This window comes from Nyctereutes procyonoides, unplaced genomic scaffold (assembly GCF_905146905.1).
Source record: "Nyctereutes procyonoides isolate TBG_1078 unplaced genomic scaffold, NYPRO_anot_genome, whole genome shotgun sequence".
Taxonomy (NCBI): Eukaryota; Metazoa; Chordata; class Mammalia; order Carnivora; family Canidae; genus Nyctereutes; species Nyctereutes procyonoides.
The window spans coordinates 40,338,611-40,343,762 of NW_026575046.1; the positions used below are offsets into that span (position 1 = coordinate 40,338,611).

The 5,152-nt window shown below is 41.3% G+C and overlaps 1 long non-coding RNA gene across 1 annotated transcript; it reads left to right on the top strand.

Moving 5' to 3' along the window:
* The first annotated feature begins 725 nt into the window (after positions 1-725).
* LOC129509855 (uncharacterized) lies at positions 726-3,223 on the top strand. Its single transcript, XR_008664422.1, has 4 exons — positions 726-840; positions 1,647-1,921; positions 2,448-2,658; positions 2,761-3,223. It is a non-coding gene; the product is annotated as an uncharacterized LOC129509855 (long non-coding RNA).
* Positions 3,224-5,152: the final 1,929 nt, after the last annotated feature.

Consider the following 5,152-nt stretch of genomic DNA (forward strand, 5'->3'; position numbering starts at 1 on the left):
GCCTGGCTCAGAACAGGTGTTCAGTATTCGTCGAGTAAGTATTACATGAATAGTTGCCCTCCCCACTTGGCGCCATACATAAGACATAAAAAAGATGAGTAGCAATGAGTAAGATGTTTTCTCACTCAGAAGATATCTGGCCTTCGTAGGAGCTCATTGATTTCACAGTGAGCCATGAGCAGCTCTGGTCTGAATAACATATTGCTGTTGTAAGTCAGCCTTAGAATAACAATGTGGCATGAGCAATGCTTTGTTTAAGTTCAACAAACACACGGAGGCCTTTGAGGTCTTACGATATGTCAGGCACTGAGCTAGGAACACCAAGTCTAGGGAGTACCTAATCTCTCATGTGAGATGCACACAGAAACAGAACAGTGCCACAGGATCACAGAGGAGGCAGAAACAGCATGGGCCAATCAGGACAGCCTTCATCAAGAAAAGTGAGTTAAGCCATTGTAGTGAGGGAATAATAGCCTCTGAAAAGATATATGTAAGTCCTAACTTCCAGTGTCTATGAATGTGATACTATTTGGAAAAGGGGTCTTTGCAGATGTAATTAAGAATCTTGAGATAAGATCATCCTGGATTTGGGGGTGGGGGGCTAAATTCAATGACTAGTGGTGTCCTTATAAGAGAGAGGAGAAGAGATCTGAGAAGAGGAAAAATAAGGAGAAGGCCATGTGACGATGGAGGCAGAGATTGAAGCGACAGAGCAAAGGATGTCAAGGATTGTCAGCCACCACCAGAAGCTGGAAGAGGGACTCGGAATCCCCCCTCAGAATCTGCAATAGAAACCAATTCTGCCAACATCTTGAGTTTGGACTTCTGGCCTCCAGAAAGGTGAGAGCATAAATTTCTCTTGTCTTAAGTCACCAAGTTTGTGGTAATTTGTAAGAGCAGCCCAAGGAAATTAATAAAGCCTTGAAGGATGAATTGAAAGTAAGCTGCTAACCAATGAAAATGGAAAGCATAAAAGTACACTCTTATGAAATCATGTGCTCCAGAGACAGTAAGAGATCTAATGATAAAACAACCCAAAAGGTCAAAAGGTAGGCTATCACCAGGTTGTACAGGGCTGTGAATCCTTTCCTGGGTTAGAACCTGGAATCATCTTAAGAGATATTTGGATGCTATTATAGCCAGCAAACTCAGGAATTAGAGAATTATCTTAGTTATTATCATTGCTCTTATCCAGACATAGAAGAAGAGAGAAGCACTTTAATACCAGCCAGGCCTTGAACCCAATCTCAGGAGCAGAAATCTAATAATCAGGTTGAACGAGGTAGAAGCTTTCTTTCTCCTAAGCCTGAAACCAATACAGACTCTGAGGCCTGTTCTCCCAAAGCACTCCCTCAGCTTTCAATGCTCTTTACCACCATGTTGCAGTAAAACCAAAGTGTTTGAATCTAAACTGAGGCATATTAACATTTTCAAAAGTTTAGTTGAGCACACATCAGTTGGAATCAGGAAATACCAAACAGTCTGTGGTCAGGAGGGCTCCACCAACCAGCACTAGGGGAGAGGTTTTCAGAGAGAAGACTTGGAAGCAAAGCAAGAGAATTATTTGAATGGTTGTAGCTTGGTTTTGCCTTATTTGGGAAAGCCTGATTGGTATTCATGATTATTCTTCTGTTTGATTTTCTCAGATTCCAGTACACTGGCTCTGGCTGACGATTCAGTTTGCTCAGTAGGCTACCAAGCACGAGAGCCATCCCAGCCTAATGGCCTCCTTGTTCAATTACTTTAACAAAAGCAAGCCCACACCCTGTGGCATCATCACCAAAAATGGATCCAGTGAGTTCCAGAAGAATTGTGTTTACTCCCTCACACTCCATGCCTGGCACTGGGGCACCTGGCCCATTGTTCTAGGACCAGCTTTGATGGGGAAAAGAGATGGGTAAAAACAACCACACCCACTCAGGTATGGGTCACTGTCCTCTCAGACTAGCCACAGGCTGCCTGTTGTAAATTTTATATATGTAAACCACACATATATACTTATGCACACACTATGTACATACTCACAGATATAGACATATATACATATACGCATATATAGAAAGCAAATACAATTTGCATTAAAGAATTTCTTTTTTTTTAAAGAATTTCTTTATTACTTCCTTTTCACCAAAGGACTTTCTTTTTTTCTTTTTACCTAAAATCACAGTTACTTCCCAGCAAGCACATAGTATGTATCTAAATGGTTGAATTCTAGGCTTTTGAACACATTCAGTTATTAGCAAGATACTCTCTGTCTTTGACAGATCCTGTAAAGTACTTAATTATAAAATGTTTACCCAAAGCATCTCTTCATAAATAACTCTGCAAAATAAGCCATTTCAAATGAAAAGATAAACAGCTATATTTTTAACCCAGAAAAGAACTCTCAGTCTACTTACTTTGAAATGTAGAATCTACCTTAACCAAGATTTAATTTTATTTTGAAGGTGGTCCTTCTCAGCCTCCAGGCCAAATGCCTCCATCATCCTACCTCAGAAACTTCACTCACACTACATTCAAGGCCCCAGAACTCACCAGTCTGAATTTGATCCATTTCCCAGACCCAGTCATGTGGGGCTCACACACCCCTGATCCTCCTTCCTCTGTGACACCTGCCAGCACAGCATGGAATCACTTGATCAACATAACACCTCACAGGTAACTCTCTGAGCCAGTTCCTATAATTACAATGCAGAGCCAAACTAAAATGGAGTCACTTTTTTCTTTTTTTTTTTTTTAATTTTTATTTATTTATGATAGTCACACAGAATGACAGAGAGAGGCAGAGACACAGACAGAGGGAGAAGCAGGCTCCATGCACCGGGAGCCCGACGTGGGATTCGATCCCGGGTCTCCAGGATCGTGCCCTGGGCCAAAGGCAGGCGCCAAACCGTTGCACCACCCAGGGATCCCATGGAGTCACTTTTTTCAAGGGAAAAAGCAGATATCATCAACACAAGTGCATAAAGAACAAAACCTAACTTCACCTAACAGGAGTTTATAACTCTCGTCAGAGATGGGCAGAAGATGCCAGCCAATACCTAAACACGAAGTCTGTTCACACCATCTCTGGACTTTCCTGTTGGCCTGACTCAGGTACCCTGATCCAAATAAAGAAGGAGGCCACTAGGCAACCAATCAGATAAAAATAGCCAAATAGCTTCTGTATTTACCCTATAAAAATCCCTTTGGAGCAACTTGGAACTCATTGCCCGGTAACCGAGTTTCCCTCCTTGCAGGTCAAAACCATTGCAATAAACTCATCTTTCTACTTTGTTTTACTCAGTGTGCAATATGTTTGGTTTTGCACAATAACCTGGTCCCTGGAGAGAGGAGAGGCCATCGGGAGAGAGCATGTACTCCACTAGTCTTTGCCTGCTCCTTGCTAGTCTATATCATCTGGATTCAACTTCCTCTTACGCCTTTTCCAATTGTGCTGTTTAAACTTCTTTCTACTTCTTTATCACTATAATGTCCCCCTGCAGTTCTAAATATCAAGGGGCCAACATACTAAAGCTTTCATAGCAATAGTCTGCAAAATCTTTGCAGTGAAGAAAGATCAAGTCTATTTTAGTTCAACAAGCCTTGAAAACATCCTAGTTTCATGTTAATTTATGTCAGGATATGGTGAGAGATGGGGCCAACATTTCAAACACACATATATGACACTTAATTCGCCAATTCAAGTGTGTAAGAAATTTCACATTTATTTCCCTTTCACCCAATTCTGCCATTATTTCCTTCTCCAGAGTTACATGGGAATCTGGGCAGCTTACCAGCACCTGAAAACTGAACAAAAGTCCACATAATCTTCATTGTGATTGCTGCCACTATTCTTAACATCTGTTTTTCAGGGCCCCTGGAAGTGGGCAGTTTCACTGCTGCCTCATCAAAGGGGCACAAGAGACTTTGCCTAGCTAAGTAGCCCCAAAATTCAGCTTCCTGGGCACACAGATGGCAGTTCCTTCTGAGATTTTGTTACTCTCTAGGTGGGCACTAGGGTTGCAGCCAAGATTCAAGACTATATCACATCACATCCCTCTTGTACCTTGGCCTCTCACCATTCTAGGAAAGAGTGCTTCCCTGATCATGTAGCTGAAAAGTCTCTCCCATGCAATCTGATGTCTGACTCTGCTAGATCTCTACTGCACTAGAATGAATGGTCAAAAGGTACCCGTGTGCCTGCTACTTCTGTCTCTATGAATTTTCTCCAATGAACACTGCTATCTCAGATCTGACATGTGTGCTCTCTGGTTATCTGCCTTTACTTGCACATCACACATCCTATGCCAGAAAAAGAAAAAATAAATGAATCTCTAGATTAAGAATCACTTCATTCTTTTTTTTTTTTACGAGAGAAAGTAGGGGTGGGGGATAAAGAGAGAGGGAGAGAATCTTAAGCAGGCTCCATGTCCAGCATGGGGCCTGATGCAGGGCTCAATCTTACGACCCTGAGATCATGACCTGAGCTGAAATGAAGAGTCAGATGCTTAACTGACTGAGCCACCCAAATGCCTCTAAACTATTTTTTTTTTAATTCTACAGACAGAATATTAAAGGATCCCTTGGTGGAGAAAATAAATGCCCATTAAGAAGCTCTATAAATAATATTTTTTGAAAAAGATTTGTGGATAGCTCCCCACTTATTACTAACATAGCAGAGGTCATCATGCTCAATTACCTTGGTATAATTGACATTTTGGACCTCATGATTCTTTGCTGTGAGGACTGTCCTGTGCATTATAGGATTTTTGGCAGGATCACTGGATTCTACCACTAGACGACAAACCTTTTACCCAGTGATGACAATTAAAAATGTCTCCAGACATTGCCAAATGTCCCCTGAGGGGCAAAATCACCCTCTGATGCATGACTATGGTTCATTTAGAAATATGAAGGTAAATGCAAGAGGAAGCAGCTACAATGTAAGTGCTTTGTCTCTACTGAACATAAGGTATGAAAAGTGGGGTAGGAGATTGAGTCATAGAGATACAAATGGAATTAGCTGTTACTATTAGTGTTAAGAAGACAAAAGGTGATAACCGCCAAATGTATAAGACAAATAATGTAAAAACTTAGAAAAAAATGTTTTCCTCTGGGAACTGGGGAGTTCTTCACTGAAGAAGCTGTGTTTGAAAACTATCTGAAAGGG